This window comes from Loxodonta africana, chromosome 16 (assembly GCF_030014295.1).
Source record: "Loxodonta africana isolate mLoxAfr1 chromosome 16, mLoxAfr1.hap2, whole genome shotgun sequence".
Taxonomy (NCBI): domain Eukaryota; kingdom Metazoa; phylum Chordata; class Mammalia; order Proboscidea; family Elephantidae; genus Loxodonta; species Loxodonta africana.
In genome coordinates, this window is record NC_087357.1 from 24,909,535 (window position 1) to 24,930,313 (window position 20,779).

The 20,779-nt window shown below is 36.7% G+C and overlaps 1 protein-coding gene across 7 annotated transcripts in view; it reads right to left on the bottom strand.

Annotated features, from left to right (window-relative positions):
- Window positions 1-20,779, bottom strand: part of ADD3 (adducin 3) — a 141,302-nt gene that overhangs the window by 43,039 nt on the left and 77,484 nt on the right. For 2 of the 7 annotated variants that reach the window (XM_064269340.1, XM_023546743.2), the window contains exon 1: window positions 18,666-18,793. The exons of 2 other annotated variants lie outside the window; for them this stretch is intronic. The gene's annotated coding sequence lies outside the window, so the exon portion shown is untranslated. Of the gene's footprint in view, window positions 1-10,317; window positions 10,585-13,171; window positions 13,195-18,602; window positions 18,794-20,779 lie in introns of those variants that run through there. 3 more of the 7 variants (XM_023546745.2, XM_064269338.1, XM_023546746.2) reach the window with 3 other exon arrangements.

The window sequence follows — 20,779 nt, forward strand, 5'->3', positions numbered from 1 at the left end:
ATTCTGCCACCTAGTCTACTTTACGATGATACACTATTTCACATATTATAAAAGATAGCTACAAAATTTTGACACTTTTAGTCTATATTCTGTCCTGAATATTAAACTATTGGGGCCTATCAAATCTGCCAGAAAATGAAGAAATGACATGAAAAAGGGTACATAAGATTAAAAATGCCTCAAAACATTCTGTCTAAACTTTTAAAAAACTTCAAAAGTATATTCTAAACATTTCCTTCTATGTAATCTTTTGAACCAAAAAGCAGTGTGGTACAGGATACTGGATTGGGGATAAAGAGACCAGGATTCAGGTCTTGGCATTTCCACCAACCGTGTAGTACATTCATTCAGCAAATGTCTGAGAATCTACTATGTGTCAAGGTTTTGTACTGAGAACACAACTGTGCGTAAGACAGGTATAGGTCCATTTGAGGCTTGCAATCTAGTGAGGAATACAAAAAAACAGGCAACTGCATTGTAAAGCTGCCCTTATCAATTATAAAACAAATGGGTTATCTCAAAAGACCCTTCAGATTTTCCTAGTTCTTGCATGCTATGATCCGGCCCATAATGAGATAAAAACCAAAACCCATGGTCGTTGAGTTGATTCCAACTCATAGAGACCCTACAGAACAGAGCAGAGCTGCCCCACAGAGTTTCCAAGGAGCCCCTGGTGGATCTGAACTGCCAACCTTTTGGTCAGCAACCATAGCTCTTAACCACTAAGCTACCAGGGTTTCCAATAAGACAGACAAGGACCCCTGATTTGGCTTAGTTTTCATCATTACCAGAGATTTTCTAACAATAATTGTTCTTTACTTTAGCGATGGGTCATCATAGCATTCAAAAACAACTATCAGTTACTGAGCTCTTACTGTGTGCCAGCCTCTGGCCTGAGAACTTTATATACCTTAGCTCATTTATTCTTCATAATCCTATGATATGGGTGTTATTATCCCCATTTTACAGATGAGGAAATATTGCCACTCAGAAGCAACTTGTCTCAGGTCAAATAGGTAGTAAGTGGTGAAAAAGAGGTTTTAAATCTAAGTCTATTGAATTCCAAAGCCCATGCTCTCAATCACAACCCAGATCCAGGGGTTGGTCAAATGCCAATTCCAGCTGTTTAGTAGCACTGAGTGTTGGAAAGGTTTACTCTGGCTCAGAGAGAAAAAGCACCAGGACTGCCCTTGCCTGGAAAGGGGTCATACATCTACCAGCCCTCTGGTCTGTTCGACTGTCACCAAGGAGGTATGTTTTAAAGGAAGCAAGTGGTAGATTCCAGCCTCTCTCACCCTGAACAATTAATCCTAAGCATAAATGCTTCTGCTTCCAGTTGATACTTGAAACAGCTTGGCTCCAGGGCTTGTTCTTTCTCTCTTTTTAATTGTTGTTGATAGGGCTTGTTCTCTTTAAAACTGACCAACTCTTTTTTAATACCACATACACACAGGTGTGCTTTCTAATGTTTCAAAGCAATAGAAACCAGTGAAAACCAGTATGAACTCCATTAAGGAAAACAAATCTTTTAAAAGTGGTCTTTGAATTGAAAATGATGCAGAAGGCAGAAAAAACAAACAAACAAAAAGTAATGCTGTAAAACATTGTCAACACTATGGGTTTTCCTCTGATGTAGTCTTTGGCCAAGCAGATCAGAAACAAGATATCAAGTATAAACAAAATTCTAGTTTTAAAAATCTTATCCAAATATTTATGTAGTGACTACCCAACATGTATGTTTAAAGAACATTAGGTTCAAGGCACAAATAGACGAAACACTGTAGAACAGTGGCTCTCAAATGCAACCCACAGTAAGAAATATTTTACATTGTGACTTAGTACTCATACATAAATACATAAAATAGCTGCAATAAATTTGTGACATGATACCTTCCCTTTCTATGTGATATATTCTGGTATTTTCTATGCTGTTTTAATCTTTTTTTTTTAAACGCTGGTCAAATTGATTCATGATTCACCAATGGGTTGTGACCCACAATTTGAAAAATATTGCCCTAGAAATTCTAAGCTACAGTCAGATGGGAAATGGAAAGAAGAGGCGTGTCTGTGTGTGTGTGTGTGTGTGTATGTGTGTGTGTGCGTGTGTGTGTGTGTATGCGAGAACAGGGGAAGAAGAAGAGAGAAGGGAAAAGGAAGAGAAAAAGAATGTGTTAGAGAGATGGGAGGGAATAAGAAATGACACCTTGATTTTTTGTCTGAAGACATGTTGTATGGCAGGTTATTACAGGTTTCTCTATACATGGATATTTTATAGAGAAAACTCTTTAGTAAACAAAATTTTGGCAATTTTCTTCTAAACAAAGAACTGAAGTTGATCAAATTAGTAAGCGTAAGAGGCAAGAGTAAATTTAGACCAAAAGTACTCAGAGGGGAAAAAAAAAATTATCTGTATGCAAAAATAGAATTTACAATTTGCGTTGAGATGCATGAGTGTGAAGAGAAATTTTAAGTAGCTAGTCTCAGAGAAAATGTTACAACCGTATCTGTTTACTCCACCCAGAAGAAGGCTTTGCTGATAGGACAATGTCTGCCCATATAAAGCACATACCAATGTCAGCACCAGAGAAAGATGAAAGCATTTTCAAGATCTCTGAGGATATTACGAAGGGCTGTTTATGACTCTATGAACTGGACATCTGGAAAGCACAATTTTTTAATCTGATTTTTGAAAACAAACACCTATATTACATACACTCGAAAAACATAGCCACTTATAGGTAACGTCAATGCTTACATTTCTATTCAGTTCCTTAATCACCCCCCTTATTATTCATGCACAAGAATCATTTTTGTTTTTGCAACATTTCAGTATATTCAACCATTTGAAAATAGTACTAGAAGTTTTTATTCCTCTAATGCCCCAAAATGAGGCTTGTTCTACAAATTAACAGGTCAGTGTTCTTAAAATGTCAAGATCCTAAAAGACAGACTGAAGGATTGGTCCAGATTAAAGGAGAAAAAGGAGACTAAAGAGACCTGACAACTAAATGTAACATGCAATCCTAGATGGGATTTTGGATCAGGAAGAGGTCATTAGTGGGACAACCAGTGAAATCTAAATAAAATCTGTAAATCTGATAATAGTATTTACCTCAATGCTAATTTCCTGATACTGTTAATAGTGGCTAAGAGCTTGGCTGCTAGCCAAAAGGTCAGCAGTTCAAATCTGCTCCTTGGAAACCCTATGGGGCAGTTCTACTCTGTGCTATAGGGTCGCTATGAGTCGGAACCGACTTGATGGCAATGGGTTTGGTTTTTTGTTTTAGATGAAGGATAGAAGTTCTTTGCACTATTTTTGCAACTTTCTTGTAAGTCTGGAGTAATTTCAAAACGAGAATTAAAAAAAAAAAAATACACACACACATAAAAAAACCATCCAATGTAAAACGTATCCAATCCCAACACAGCCAAAGGAAATTACCACATTTTTCAGGGCACTCCCTGAATTTTATAGTATACCTTGCTTTTCCCTCACTGAAGAATTAAAAAAAAAATTTTTCTCACAGGTAAGATATGATACAAAATAAATTCACAGAAAACTCACAAATAATATCTGAGCTATTAAGCTAAAAACCAACGTGCATATTAAAGCCATATCCTCAAATCCAATTAGATTTATTAATACAATAACTCTCAAAACCTAAACCAAATAACAGAAGTAACATTTATAACTTTATGCTACTATATATTACATAGTAGCTGACATGTGTTTGTATGTTTTGTAAAGCTGGACATTATAAATTAACTCAAAGTGTTCACAGGCTGCCAAACAGGTTCTAGAAATAGATGCTGGGTAAAGGTAGCTAAAATAAAAATTGGTACCTAAAAGTGGGATGCTGCAATAACAAAAATGGAAAATATGTGGCAATGGCCTTGGGACTGGATGGTGGGTAGAGGCTGGAAAAGCAGTGAGGAGGCTGTTAGTGGAGGCTAAAAGGGCAGTGAGGAGATTGCTACTGCTGGCTGGAGAAAGGATTATGTTTTATATAGCTGCAGAACTGGCAAGCAGTGTTAACTTGAAAACCAGAAAAATATACTTAATTACATTTGTGAATCTGGCTAAGGAGATCTTTAGGCTAGGCAAAATGTTCAAAGTTCTGACTGAATTTTTTTTTTTCTTTAAAAGCTTTTTATTTTGATGTAATTATAAATAAGAAATAATAGACATTCCTTATACCCTTTACCTTGTTTCCCTAATAATAACATCTTTCAAAACTATAACATCACAACCAGGACAGTGACATTGATACAGTCAAGGAGAACATTTCCATAACCACTGAGCATTCCTCACATGGCCCTTTAACAGCCTCATCCACTTTCCTCCTGTCCCCAGAACTTCTTTTATCTCTGGCAACCACTAATCTGTTTCCTATTTCTATAATTCTGTCATTTAGGGAATATACCGTATGAATGAAATCATGTTATGTATAACCTTTGGAAAAATTTTTTTCACTCAGCATAATTCAAAGGAGATTTACCCCAGCTGTTGTGTGTATCAATAATTTGTTCCTTTTTATTGCTTAGTACTGTTTTAAGGGTATGGCTGTACCACCATTTGCTTAACCATTCACCTGTTAATGAACATCTGGGTTGTTTCTAGTCTTTGGTTATCATAGTAGCATTATTCATAATAGTAAAAAAGTAGAAATATCCCAAATGTCTGTTAATTGATGAATGGATAAACAGAATATGATATACCCCATACAATGAAATATTGTTCAGTAATAAGAAATTACTGGTACATGCTACAACATGGATGCACCTTGAAAACATTAAGCTAAGTTAAAGAAGCCAGCCACAAAAGACCACATATTGTATGACTCCATTTATATAAAATGTCCAGAAGAGGTAAATCTACAGTGACAGAAAGTAGATTAGTGGTGGCCTAGGAACACAGGTGTGGTTTGTGTTTTGAGGGGAGGGTGGTCTGGGAGAAAATGAGTAGTTGCTAACGGGGTTTATTTCTGGAGTGATGAATATGTTCTAAAACTGATTATGATGATGGTGGCACAACTCTGAGAATATACTAAAAACCATCTAACTGCATAGTTTAAATGGGTTAATTTTATGATACATAAATTATATTTCAATAAAGCTGTTATTAAAAAAATTTGTCTGAGGAGCTACTGATCACCTTGAAAGCCTGGGAACAGGGACCATCTTTGTAGTCTCCACAATGGCAGAGTATGCCATAAATGGTGCCTGAAGTGAATTATTTTACTGTATCAAAGCTCCTTCCAAGTAAATCTGGTTTGCATTATTTCTAGGCTGGGAATGGCAAAAAAAAAAAACACACAAAAAAACAACTTCCAAAAAGTTATTACTTATAAGAAGTCTTTCCAAACTTAAAATTCTTGGCAGTTTTAACAGCGTTCCCTACACATAAACAAAGAGATGGTTGTACTTTCAAGTACCAGGCCTATTGTCCCAATATTTAAAACAAGATATGCCAAGACTTCAAAGCTGCATATTTGGTTTAAAGAAATAAAACCACCACCACAACAAATACTAGTTTACTGAGTTATAGTTTTTTTCTTGATGAAAGTTAGTACAAAATTGTGAAGAAATTTAAAATTTTAGGAAACAAGATGGACCCTGAACTAACTATGACAGGTCACATCCTCAGATCAGCCAGTGAAGTTTTATTCATTTTAAATTTTAACAGACAGGAGCTACTTCTGACATGGAAATTGACAGATCTGGAAAACTAAAGCTAGGTAAAAGTCATGAAGAAAGAGAAAACAAAGGAAAAACAAAAACAAAAAACCAAGTGGCATTAAGTAATACAAATGACACTTTCTAAGTTGCCCAAACGGAAGAAGGTTTAATTACCTCACAAAGCACTAGAATCATATTACTATCATAGTGATTGTTTTTATGAAAACTTTCTTGAAATATTTCATACTAGACTTAAGGATCACATTTTAAAGATGAGAGAAAATCATACGCAGGTGTTGAGTAATTATTCTAAAGTTACAATGCTCAGGGGTCAGAAATTGTCATACAATCATAGTAACGACTTTTATTTGCATGACCATGTCACTCACAGATTGCCCTATGCTCAAAATTTGCTCCTGCAGTGAAATTTAACAAAGAAAACAGGCTCCTCACACATCATGTTTATGAAGGAATTTTATAAATTGTATCGACTGAGAGGAACAGGCTATTAGGAAGGGATAAAATTCCTCTAATGCTTGAAAATGGACTGTCTGTGTGTCTAGGATGCTGTTACTACACACACAAAAAAGTAAACGTACAAGTGGGGTAGTAGTATAATGGTGGCTTGCTAACCTAAATACCTAAGGAACAAGTCTTCCTTAAGCAATTAGGTTATTAAAGATAAGAAGTACCCATTAACATGTTGCTAACAAATCATGGATCTGCCCTTTCACTTAAGTTCTTTGACAGCTTTGAAGCAAAAATCAAGAGAACATCCAGTCCAAATCTCTTGTTTTCCAGGGTAGATAGCTAACGAAGGAGGTCTTAGTAATGAGACGTGCCCAAGATGATATGCCTAGCATCCACGGTAATCCAAATTCTCATAGTCCGGGACTCTTTCCCACTATACCATATTGCTTACTCATAATTCTTCACCCTATATACTTGGTCATCTTTTCTGTTAGTACTAAGCAAACCATATAAGTGGGATGTAATAAGTACAAGGAATATTGGAAAATGGGCAGACCGAGAAGCTTAATGTGGTAAAAAAAAAAAAAAAAAAAAATTTTTTTTTTTTTTTTGGTAGGCAACAATAAATAGTATCATGAAATATCATCAAACATTTCACACAATTCTAAGTTCCAAACAAACGGGAATTAAATGCAGGCTAAACCAAAAAGCCAAACCCGTTGCCATTGAGTTGATTCCAACCCAGTGATTCTATAGGACAGAGTAGAACTGCCCCATGGGGTTTCCCAAGAGCAGTTGGTGGATTTGAAATGCTGACTTTTTCGTTAGCGGCCCAGGTCTTAACCACTGCGCCACCAGGGCTCCAAACGCAGGCTAAAGGCCCTTAAACTGGCTCAAGTACATGTGAAAAGAAGACCATAAGGGCAATGATCAGTATTTTGAAAACTGTAACTGTTAACCAACAGATGACTGCTTTGCGCTAATTAAAAACAGAAAACCAAACTTGTTGTCCAGCTGATTCCAACTCTTAGTGATCCTAGAGGCTATCAAATTGGCATTGGTTGTGTTCTGGATAATAATAAATTATGTTCAAGTTCACACTTTTATCTCTGTGGTTAATTCTGAAAGGGTTGAGGGCCTCTAATTATCTATTAGGAAACAAACCAATTCTAGGGGGAAAAATTATGTGGGGATCTAAAGAGTTAGGATGGAAACAATATACCGAAGGGATAACTGGTAACAGAAACTGTTTACAGACCTTAAGGGGTGTGGAAGAGTTGGTCAAAAGAGACGGAACGGCTCAAAAGACAGTCATTTCTTAGAGGCACATACAACTATTACAACCTTAATTACTACCTTTCTTTATCGGAGGATGTTGGAAATACAGAATTACAATACTGAGCTCCAAAGTAGAATGGTAAATATTCTCAAAATAGCAATAAAAATTGTACAAAGTCTGGCATGGCTATTAAGTTGGTATAAATATGGAAACTTAACTCTTTCCTATCTAGTGCCAAATCTTAATATTGGTCCAAATCACTCTTAAATTTTTGAACCTCTCCCCGCCCCCCCTTTTTTTTACCCTTTTGAAATGACTTCTTTCGAGTGTATCTTTAAAATAAGACTAGAAGGTCTAAAATGTAATATAAAAATCTAGCAAACAACAAATCTACAGTTGCTTAGAAAAAGATACTGTTAGTGTGACTCTTAAAAATCCAACTTCTAGTCAAGGAAGAAAAAAACGTAACAAAACTAAACTAGTAACAGTAACAACAACTCATCAAGTTACATAGGATCCTGTCCTCAATGGAGACAGACAGCCACTCTTAGCATTCATTTAAAAAAAAAAAGAAAGCTGTCAAATTGGAGGAATAACTACGACAGTATTTCAGTTTTAAACTTTGCTTTATAAATAGAATACTGCTAATTAAGATAAACTATTTCAGCAAACATGAAAAGAATCTCCCTTTGACTGTACAACCGGAAACAAGTAGTCATAGGTAATCATACATGGTTCCAAATATAAATGAGGAGCAATGAGTACAAAAATATCAAGTTGTGCTTGCCAGGTAAACATAATCTTCAGCTGGGTGATCCAAAGGCCAAAGGCATTCACTGCTGGACACCACCGAGGATGAATTCTCACTAAAGTATCAATACCTGATGAAAGATATTTTATTGGTTCATAGCACCTGTTGCAAGGAAGTGAGCTGAACAGATTTCTGCACTTGAAGAATGGGGGGAGAGGGTAAAAGAGGGGCAGTTACTTGCTTCGACACTGAGAGGAATAGAAGTAACATTCTCTGATAACTTGACAAAAAAAAAAAAAATTAATATAAATAGGCTAAACAAATAGGCTAAACTTACCAAATACAATGACCACGTAAAGGGCAATGTTACAAACTTGCAAACATGTATAAAAAGTTCAGAGGAAGTGTATTTTCTTGAAGTTCAAACTCAATTGTTATCTAGAGTTGGCTCGAATTGTTCCCATCATGAATCATTTGGAAAAGCAAATATGAAATTAATTCTTTATACAGTCTTGTAAAATGATGAGTAAAACAATCAACCACATAGAAGGAATCTTTTAAGTATCTTGCAGAATCCAAATACACATGGCCTCAGTGCCCTTACCCTCCCTTCTACAAAATATGATGAAAGCTTCTTATAGACTCCCTTAGTCATCACTTGACTTCAACATGGAGTTTTTAGAAATGGTTGGGAAAAAAACAGGAGGATTTTTTTCCCCCTAAGAGAAAGTTACCAGAGACTAGTAGATTGATTACTCGACTGTGCCTCTTTGATAGTTTCTGTTATTGAGTCCCCCGAAATTTTAAAAATTCAGATCCAGGAAACTATTTAGAACTTGACAGTTCATGATATATGAGAGGTTTGTAAAAGTGAAATCACTGGAGATTATGACTTTTAAAGAAGATTCATTGCCCTCAAATTTCTGGAGATACCTTAAATCTTTGGCTCTTTACTATCTGGTAGTTCTTCTGGGCAAGAAAACTATTTTAAAAAAATCAACTCTTACATACTTCATGAACTAAAGTCTATTTAATCACCTGTGCAGCACTGAGCTTGAAACATTGAAAGCCCCTGCTTTTGATAGTTTCTTGAGATGTCATACTCACTCTTTTATCTATTACTGCATACCTACTCCAGAAATTCCAGAATTATTTTTTTCAAAAAGAATATCAAAAGACAGGTGATGTAGAAAACTCCCCAGAACTTCAATCTTACATTTACCTACATCTGAACCTTATTCTGAAGAAATGTAAGCAATCCTACAAAGCTCATAATTAAAAATGAGTTGAGTTTGCAAAATAAAAAGTCACTCAAAAGGGTATTCTGGGAAATTGATTTGGTACTGTAGACTATTACTTCTATGTGCCATGCCTAATGAGGTCACTGTGACCAACAGGGAAGAGGAGAGTAGTCTGGAAGGGCACAAGAAATATCGGACAAAGCTTCTTATTTAAAAAATGGTGGAAAATACACAAAAACATTAAAGAACACGGAGTATGAATAAATCCCAGAAGTTCATTTGATTTACTGTTCCAGATTTTCCAGCTAAAGATTTTTGGCTTTCATGGCTATATCTTATCAAAAAAAAAAAATACAGCTGCAAAAGTCAATCCAATAGCTAGGTAACTCAACATATCACTACCGCAAAGAAGTATGATTTGAAGAAGGAGTTCCTGCCTTCAGATTTTGGCTGCTAAGAAGATTTCAAGATCATCATGACCTCACCTGTTTTCTTTATGTAAAGCCTAAAAATGAACCATGAAAATACAGCTTACTAAGCACAGGTAATAGTACTTAAAAATTACTTTCAAAAACACTTGTTGGTCATACTCTGCCACTTCAGAATTTGGTAACGGTGTTAAGCAGAAGTCCACTGAAAGGGATGTTGATCAACCTCAGAGATTTTTTTTTTTTAACTCTCATTTTGTGCAACTGGCTTTTCAAAAGGAATAATCCTTTAGATCTAAAGTTCTATATGACACACTGTTCCAATGAAATCTCTATAATACCGATTTTAGGAGGCATTTTTACCATCACAACAGTGTGGATAGTGTACCTCTGCAGAAAGAATCAAAGTCAGTTCTTTAAAAAGGACAGAAATCACCAAAACAGCAACCTAAACAAGACATCTGATACCTGTAAGTCCCAAGCAACAGAAATGTCTTCCACGATGGCAAGACCTTCGTCAACTACAGTGTTAGACAAAAACCGTGTTTCCAAGGAAATCTGAAGCAAGAAGCTATGAATGTTCTCATCACATCAAATTCTGGCCAGAAATCTCTTCGTAAAATTCCATGAAGATTCACAATGAATGACAACCACAAATTAAAGTTGCAATGGGCTCCACTGCTTCCACAGTAGCTGAAATACTGTTAAAATATTTACCAAATCATAAAATATTACAATCTGATGGAATGTCTTTAAACAAGGAAGACGAAGGAAAAAAAAAAAAGCACCGGCTCGGGTCAGCCAAGTGTCTTGCCATGTATACATACATGCTACATTTCTGCCCTTCTCCCCACGATTGCTACTGTTGTTAGCTGGCGTCAATTCTGCCCAACTCATGGTGACCCCATGCACAACGGAACGAAATGCTGTCTGGTCTTGTGCCATTCCCATGATCCGTTGTGGACAGAACCACTGTTATTCATATAGCGTTTTCACTGGCTGAGTTTCAGCAGTAGGTCACCAGGCCTTTCTTCTTAGTCTGTCCTTGTCTGATGCTCCACTGAAACCTATTTAGCATCATAGCAAGAGACAAGCCTCCACTGACAGACAGATGGTAGCTGCGTGTGAGGTACATTCCGACTCACAGCGACCCTATAGGACAGAGTAGAATTGCCCCATAGGGTTTCCAAGGAGCAGCAAGTAGATTCGAACTGCTGGCCTTTTGGTTAGCAGCTGATCTCTTAACCACTGTGCCACCAGGGTCCCCTATGTTAGGGACCACTAAACCCACACCAGCAGGTTCAGCATCATGCCAAGTTATGGGCCTTGGGATTACAAGAAGCCATAAAAAACCAGTTTGGCAGCTCAGTATCAAGTCTCTGATGTTTGCCATTCACTTTAGCAATGCTTTTTTGTCTGATTCTTAACAATCACACTCTGTTCAGCTCTGAGACCCTCTATTCACCACTCCCAAGCAGTCTAAATCCTTTTTTTGTCTCTATTGGAAAACTCCAAATATTTTCAAAATTCAAAGTCTATGCCTTAACCCCATTTCTCAGGTCTCAACCTTAGACCCCTCTATCTGTTGCTCTTGTTCCCTGAAGTCCACTAATAGCTTGCACCTTGGGACTTTGGTAGGAAAACTCTAATGCCATGCAGACCTCCCTGGTATTGATTCCCTCTCTGGACTTCTACAAATTACCATTCTTTGCCAAATTACCATCACTATGCCCTACTTACATGCCAGGATCTGGTACCTATTGCTGAACCTTGCTCATACTTACTGTTCACACACCTGGGCTCTTTCCTATTACGTGTTGCTGGGAATCTGTCCTGCCCTCAAGGGTCTGCCTGGATTCTGAGTCCTTGTTAGGGTTGTTCAGCCATATGAAACTGCACCATCCTTTTTAGTATTTTAGCGGGTGTATTTTCTCATTAAACAAAAATGTTCACTAACATCCACATGGAAAATTCTTGAAAACAATTTTTTCATGAAAATATGTTTATGGGGAGAGGGGGGAAGTTATCTCCACTGTCAAGGAAAAGCTCTGTAGTCTTGGAAAGTATGATTTTAAGTCTCTAGCAGGCACTATGAGTAACCGCAGCCCTTGGTTACAACTGGGAAGCACAAAGTCATCTACTACAATTTTCCAAAACACCATTTCCTTAGTCCCTCCTCCCAAAGAAAAAATGCATCTGGGAGTCCCATCTTAGAAAATACTTAGGAATCAGTGTGGGGCTTCTAAAATTCAGGCCCTGAAAAGGATGAAAAAGGCTATAGCGTATAGGCTGAGAGGGAAATGATGATGCTATCAAACAAAAGCCATTTCCCTCATTGTGGTTTTGCTCGCCTTGTTTCTTAACACAATTGGGCTGATTTCCCTCTAATCTCCATTCCTCCAAATCTTAGTTGACACTTAAGAGGTCTCACTCAAAAATCAACTCCTCCCATAATGGCTTCCCCAATCTCCTCCATCAGAATTAGCCTTTTTCCCTTAGTGCTCCCAAAGCACTTTGTCATAAACTGTTCCTTTAAATTACTTGGCTGCATCTTTCTGCCCCAGTAACTTGGTTAATAGCTTTCTGTTTTCTTTACTGTCCACTATACATTTACTCAAGAAGGGTTTATTAAATTCATGAGGTGAGTAGGACTGCTGACTCATAATATCCCATTCTCTATGTCTTAGAATAAATAAACTAAGGCAAAGAATCTAGAGCAAACCTTGAAAACTGGGCTATCATGATTTGATCAGACTAGCCAGGTAACCGAGGTGGTTGATGTAATGAATATTGTGATCTGCATATGAAATTCTTAAGCAGACTAACAAGTAATCACAAAAACGTATGAGGGTATAAAAGGAGTAATTAAAAAAAATCTATCCTTACTGCCATGTTTTGTTTTGCAGCCAGGTAAAAATACTACTACAAAAATGTCATCTTAAAAGAACCAAAAACAAAACAAGAACAAAAAACCAAAACTACTGATCCAAACATTAATTCAGCTGTTAGGCAAAGGGTATAAAGAAATATAAGGCACAGGTCTGAATCCTGACTGTAGCGCCCTTCCAGCTAATGCTGGAGATAACTAAAACACATCCACATGGAAAGATAACTGACAGTAAAAAACATTTTATGACAACTGCCAAATAAAAGGTAAACATAAGACATCCAGCAGGTGTTGAGGAACACTGATAAGAATTTTGGATGAGGACAGTGAAGGAATATATATCAATAAAGAAGCAAGATCTGAATTTCTTCATCTATAAAATGAGGAGAGTTGGTCGGATGACATCCAGACTCCCTTCCAGCTCAGAGATTTTACCATATTCTTATCACATAATTATAGTAGTTCCTTGATATTAACTGACCACCCACTTCAACGGAATTTTCTTCTTCCTAGTCATTATAGAAAAAAAAAAAAAGAAGCTTTAAAAAAGGTTGCCAACAATGAAACAAGCAATATCACCAAATACATTCAAAATACATGTATCTGAAACTGAATGTGAGTAACATGTGACGCTGCATCAAAGAACCTAAGTTTGAGGGGTTTTTTCCTTTACACCAGTCTCTTGGTGTGTGGCTTCCAGAACTCAAAATAGGCTTTTTAAATGGTCATTTTTGACACCCAAAAGATATATTTGAAATACTCAGTTTTCTTGTCTCTCTATGGACAGGAAGCCAGTAGAGTATACCTGCAAAAGTTCGTTATCATTACTAAAGCACTTTTTCCTTCTCTGTTCTTTTTAACTGTGCTGGCTTCTATATTCAGCAGTTACTGATGGTCAAATGTATGCAGAAGCCTGACCGAAGGTTTTTTTTTTCCCAAGGGTAATAATACAAAGCAAATATTGGCTTAGATATAGCACTTGTTGTTCTAATACATTAATAGCCTATTGTCCACTGTGGCTGCCTCAACAAGATAATAAATTGAAAAACAGCGTTTCCTGATAGGAAGTGAATTCCCAGTGTGTGTCACAAGACCCTAGCCAAAAGCTAGGCTCAAAAGAGCAGCCCCTTCTGGGATTGAATAACAGACCAGAGCAATAATTACATTTGTTCTTCTCTCTCTCTCTCTCGTTTTAAATGGCTTTCTGCTTCAGCTCAAACTACAATCTATTTGACTGATTTTGCTATCACAGGACTGTACTCCTAAAATGGTTTCAAATATTTTAACCAAAGTTTGTTCAACATCCTGTAGACAGCAGCATCCTGTATATTCCCAACTATGGAGAACTTCCTTAGTTGTAAATGCCACAACGGATGGGGTAACTTGACAAAGAAGCTATCGGATGTGTCATCCAGATGTAGCATAATCATTTTCAAGCTTAGTTTTATAAAAGCAATTATTTTAAGTCATTATATGAGGCACAGATAACTGCAATAAGTTTTTAGATCTCAGATACATTTTAGTAGGAGAAATTGAAGCTCAATTTATCAAGCATCACAACACTGTTTCTTTCTTTCAAAATCTGATTAGTGAGAAACTGGCATCACTAACAGGTCCACATACAGAAGAATGTGCCTTCGCAATAATGACAGTGCCTTAAAAAAAAATAGTGTATTTTCAGTATTAAGAAAAGGAGGGGTCTAATGTTTTGTTATCTATTTTCACAGACTCAAATTTGAACTTTTTTTGTGCAGTTCTACTCCCCAATGGATATTAGAAATTTCGAGTAATGGAAAAAATAGGCATAGGTGCCATTTTAGTAGATTCCAGAAAGATCGTCTCAGTCATCTCCGTCCTCCCACCATTTAATATGGTTCTTGACTCCGAGAAGGTCCTCAATACTTTTTGCTAAACTGAACCAGGTGTCAAATAATTTACATAAAATTAATATGGAGTACCAGTATTATAATTACCTAGCATTACCTGGATAATAAACAATATCTCAGATTTTACAAAAGTATACTTATCTAAGGTATGTCAAGCCTTCTGCCAAGAAGCTAGGGTAACCAGCACACAAACACAGACACCCCTACCTTCAGACCAAGAAAATATCTTTTTATCTTCCTGCTGTAATTAAACAAACCACGTGATGAAGTTCTTAAAGCATTTTGCTTTCAGGACAGACAGCTGTCATTTTACAGAATTATGAGAATAAAACTGTAAAACAAGCAATGCCAAACATCTTATGTGTGATGCAGCAAAAATTCCTGCTTCTGTAACTTTATAACTTTGCTGTGTAACTTTATAACTTTGCTAGCAGGATGACTGGCTACAGTTCACCTCTAAGTCTGCTTCCTCAGCACCAAATCAGAAAACTCTAGTTATGTCAAGTAATGTCAATTTCAGCATTCAAGGAGATGGATTAGAGGGCTAAAACGCGAAAACAATTTAAAACAAGGTGGCTGGAGCCAAGCTTCAAAGTCCTAGGATTAGCTTTGAAAGGTTGGATTCAATGAAAATTACGTGGGTCAGTTTTAAAAACAAACATCGCCTCATTCAGAATCTTCTTCAGCTATTCAGGCTTGATAAAAAGGATTTTATTTTACTTTTGGAATGGCTTTATACTTTTGAAATTGATTTATTTAAAAGAATAGTTTATGTAAAATATTCAACTTTTCTTTTTCTCATGCTTAAACTTTCAAATACGTTTAGGCCACATGGCAGGTCAAAAAAATTAGACCACAAAATACACACAAAAAGAAGTTTTTAATTTAAATAACAGAGACCTCATATAATTTAGGTTATATGGTTTAAATCAATATTACAACAAACACTGTAAATATTAAAGCTGGAAGGGACATTAAAACTATTCCATTCTAACCTCTCATTTTATAGATGGCAAAACTGAGGACCAAGCAAGGAGGCTGGGTGACCTACTCACAATCTTTACATTCAAGCTATCTGATTTTCAAACCAATGTTCTTTCATTATTCTGCTGAGAAATGAATCTCCTCCAGGGCTGCTCTGATCCACTCATGACTGGTTGAGATAACAGGGCCTAACCTTGCAGCCTTAGTCAGTAAAGAAGTTGGTGAAAGTATTTCTCCATTTGCACATAACACCATCACCTTTCCCTATGACACCTGGGTCCGGGTTCTATCCTAACACAGACATAAAAGAGAAGACTGACAGCACAGATACATTTGATAGGAAAACAAACCTGGAAATAATCCAGATATTCATCAACAGAAGAATGATTAAATAAATTATAGTACATCCATCCATATGTAGGCATTAAAAAGAATGAGGTAGATCTCAATGTACTGACATAAAATCTCTAAGACATTGTTAAGTGGAGGAAAATGACACAGCATGGTATATGTAGTATGGTTTTATTTGGGTTTAAAAAAAAAGATATATACATACGCACAAACACATTTACATTCATACATATTTTCTGGATATACAAAGAAGAAACTCCTTCCTGGGGAGTAGGGCTGAAAGATTAGGGTTGAGAGACATCTTATCACATGCCCTTTTGTATTGTTTCATCTTTTTAACCATATGCATTTTTTAAATTATAAAACTTATAGTTTAAAAAAAGTGCTTTAAAGCAGAAAAGGAAACTTCTATTGAGCCTTGGGTCAACTATGTGGTATGGGAGATAAGGATGGGGTCCATCAATGGTCAATCTACATCTAATCTATATGACACATTCTATCTAATTCTCTAGAAAAGACCTCCCAATCTTTTTCATGTCATGCCACGTGTGCTAGTTTTCACTAACACGGTATGCATAAAAATGATAACATTTTAACATACTGGAGTCAACAGAAGGGGATTTAAAAAAAAAAAAGCAACATCAAACCACTGCTGTCAAGTTGGTTCCGACTCATGGCAACCGAGTAAAACTGCCCTATAGTTTCCAAGAAGCTCCTGGTGGATTTCAACTGCCAACCTTTTGGTTAGCAGCCACAGCACTTAACCACTAAGCCACCAGGTTTTCCAAGAGGAGATCTGGGGTAGCTAAATAGGGCTTGGTGAAAAAAATCATCTCCATTTTCTTTACATTACAAAATTATTCCAAGAAAAATAAGAAAGTATTATTCACAATACTAAATATTAACTTTGTATAGAACTTCCAAACAAAATCTATTTTATAAATCTTCTAATTTCAATACCTAACAGCAAACTGATTGGCCAGCTTTGCTCTGGAGCAGCTGTAAAAGCCAAAGTGTAATTGTACTCTCCTAGAATCCAAAGGGAGAGTAGAGACCTAGCCCACTGGGGACTGAAACCAACACTGAAAAAAATGAAAGAGTAGAAAATAGCAGAGGGTTTTTCATATTGTAAGGGAAACTTATTTCAGAGATTGGGTGGTACATGTGTGTGTATCAGGTCATGATATAAAATATATGTCTTACTATGCATTGTTGTCAAAAGTTTGAAAAGCTATTTATTTAAGGCTATGTAACTAATAATTATACACAGAGTAAAGGCAATGCCTTAAGGAAAGATCTGTGTAACACTTGTGGCAAGAGGCTGGCCTAGTTTCAGCTTCAAAGTTTATTTTCTTGGTGAAGAGATATTTATATAGCTAATTCTACTGCTCAGATGTAAAAAAGGTAAATTTTGAAAATTCCTGACATATACAATTTCTTTAAAGCAAAGCTTTAGCTTGCATGTCATTTCTAAGAATGATTCTGGGTTAATATTTAATCATTTTTTTCCCCTCCGTTCTAATATACTCCGGTTAGCATTTCTGGAATTGGCATGAGTCTTTATAAGAGAGTTAGGGTATTCTAAGCTGGAAAAGACTTCAGAGTTAATCCATACTCTGAATTTTACAGATGAATAACTTGTAGTCTCTTGATTCCCAAGCTACTGCTTTTTTCTAGATACCATGCTAAGAGATAACTAACTACAACTACTACCAAGTTACAAAGAGGAAGCTGAAGCAAGGAGATGCTAGGAAGTCCGTAAAGGATGACACAATGCCACCCTTGTAAGCTTTACATAAATATGCCATTTTCAACATTCAGCTTTGATTTCAACTTGCTTGCACCAAGTGGGTGTGTCTACTCCAGAACAGTACACAATGAATACACACTAGAGAAAGATAACAGTCAAGAGAGACATCACAAAGCACAGCTTCTCTCTCATCATGCCCACTTGGGTCAGTGCATAATTAAACACTTCACAGGCATTTAAAGCCCAGCTACAAACAGAACCTCAATACACCATGAGGGGGGAAAAAAAGGTCTGACCCTATTTGCAAAGAAAAATTGCTGAACGTGGCCCTCCCTGAACAACAATAATTCTCCTACAGTTCAACTTACTGTTCACGTCACACACTCTGGAAAGAACACAGAGGCATGGAACTGAGATGGCATGGAACAGAGCTTTGGGCTGTAGTCTTCCCCAACTCTTCTGACACACACCCAGCAGCAATAGCACAAAGCATCATTATGACAGAAATGAAAGGCTCTTTAGATACTGCCTTTTTTTAATTCAGTGAACCCCCCTCTTACACACAAAGTTCATGCCACAATGTCTCGAAAAACACAGTACCGCCAGATTATGCTATTAATGGGTCCAATAAATTCAGTGCAAAACACAATTTCAAACATTTTGATGTTAATGATTAGCACATTTGGGAGACAATTAGTATTTTCCTTAATTTAAATAGTCAGTGTCATTCCAAAAACAGTTAAAGCGACAATAACAATAATTCAGTAGTTAAAAAAAAAAAAAAAGCAGAGACGTGAACTAACAGAAAAAACTTAGTTAAGTGATAAAATCCGAAGCTCCTCCCCAAGAAGGAGACTGTATGTTACTAGCAGTTGGCACGAAATTAACCATTTACCTTATGGATGCTTTCCCCTGAGCAGTGAGCTCTCAGTATCACAACAGACAATCCCTTACTTACGGACAAAAACTGAAGCTGCTGTATATTTCTTAAGCTGGTTTTTGTGTGGCAATTCTGAAGCAATGCTGCCCTAAAAATGAACTTTGTTTTTAACAGCAAGATATCCACACTCAGTGCGGTTAGAGCAAGGGTGGAGCCCACTCTGGGGGAAGCAACACACCCAGGCAGGCATTAGTGAAAGCAAACTGCACATTAATACTGCCACATTTCGTCAGGCCTCAGAGTCAAAATTAATTGGTTAATCCTCCTCAAAGAAACAGGGCAAAGTTCACGTTTGCAGATCAGGTTTACCTATCTTGCAGTGAAATACAGACTCATTTCTTTTTCCTGAAGAAAGGGAAGAGAAAATGCAAGGTACACCATGCAGCTCAGCCAAGAGAAAAGGTAGAAGCAGCTAGTAAAAAGGAAGTCCGACCATACCAACGTCTAAGTTTAGGAACAGCAGCTTTTACGTATCTCAAGGTATCAGAAACACTGCTCACACTAGAACTTTACTTCGGCCTGTTGTCAGGAGACCTGAACGTGAACACAAGCAGATTACACACCCTCTCCTCACCAATGCTCCAGTTCTCCTGGCCACGGAGAAATAATAAAGAGTTGTCTTAAAAAACTAAAGAAATAAGGGATTTGATTTACCGCCTTGCTTTGGTAGGACACTGATATGAACATATAAAAGGGAAAATTATCTTGATGAACATTACTAACATGCAGGCTTTGTTCTTTTTAAAATTTTGCAATCACATACTTTCCCTAATAATTTCACATGAATTTTAACTTTTTCTATGACTTATTTCCAAATAAGATAGCCCATAGGATGTGCACACATGTCGAAACATCTTTAATAGTGTCTAAAATAATTTGTGAGTTATGGGAACTGTTATCAAACATCTGATTATTCTTCAAAGTAATTTTAACCAATATGACTTTCTTTATATGCACATTTAGACACAATCAATAGTTACTTTTAATTGAATTTCTATAGTTCATGAGATAGATAAATTTCTCAGAGTAAAATATCTAAGCATGTAAAATAAGCTACGTAATTGTTTACATAGACTTTAAAACAAATAATGGAAAGGATTTTGGGGAAAGACCAGGAAAATATTATTTTTAGTGATCCATGTTGTTATATTACCCTTACCAACTGCTATTCCATCAAAGTGGATCAATCAATCAGCTCTGAGTATTGAGCATGTGTGATATTTAGAAAGATGGTCTAGGACACCCTGTTTGAGGATGCTGGGGAGGAGTGCTGATTGATTTTAGCCTTTTGTTGGATTATGAGGTCACTCTTCTTACCATACGACAAATTGTTGTTGTTGTTAGCTGCCAGCGAATCCAAACTATCTCTTTTCATAGTCCAAGTGCTTCATTTAATTCTTTTTTCAACCATATACGTTAGTTATGAATCACCTGCTGCCATCTCTTGCTTGCCCTCATTCTCAAACTGAACAACTCAAAGCTATCAGTTGGAGATTATTTAGAAGAATCCCATCTTGATACTTTCTGGATTTGCACTGCTAAAAATGTCCCTTTTCAAGTCGAACTTCACTTTCACAGCTGCAAAGGAAACGACAAGAGAAGAAAAACACAGCCAATATGTATCAGCAATTAATTCCATCCACAACTGCCCAGCTGTTTGCACATGGAAGAATCAGCCTGTTTCCTTTTGGGGCTTCCTTCACTGAAAATTGATACTGCACATTCAGAGACACAAGCTGTTTGCAACATGTCAGGAATGTGCACAAGATCACACAGAGTTGAAGAGACAAAATGAAATCCAGATCTAGTTTTCCTGGGTCTTGCCAGTTATTATTTCATAGATTTAAAAAAAAAAACATAAAAACATCCCAATCACAGACAGAAAAATACACGGAAAAAAAATCCTCCCTTCTGAATATCACCTTTCTGATAAAGAAGAAAATCTGCCAACAACATCAGATTTAGTATCAAAAACAGACACTCTGATTTATTGGTACGGACAAGGTGTGACATTCTAAGGAATCCACAAGCCCCTAGTATGTTAAATCCAGCCAATGCTTTCTGGACTGTGGAGCGGCTTGCCCAGTGTGTAGTTAGTCCCTTAAAACAATCCTTATGAATGTGAAAGTTGT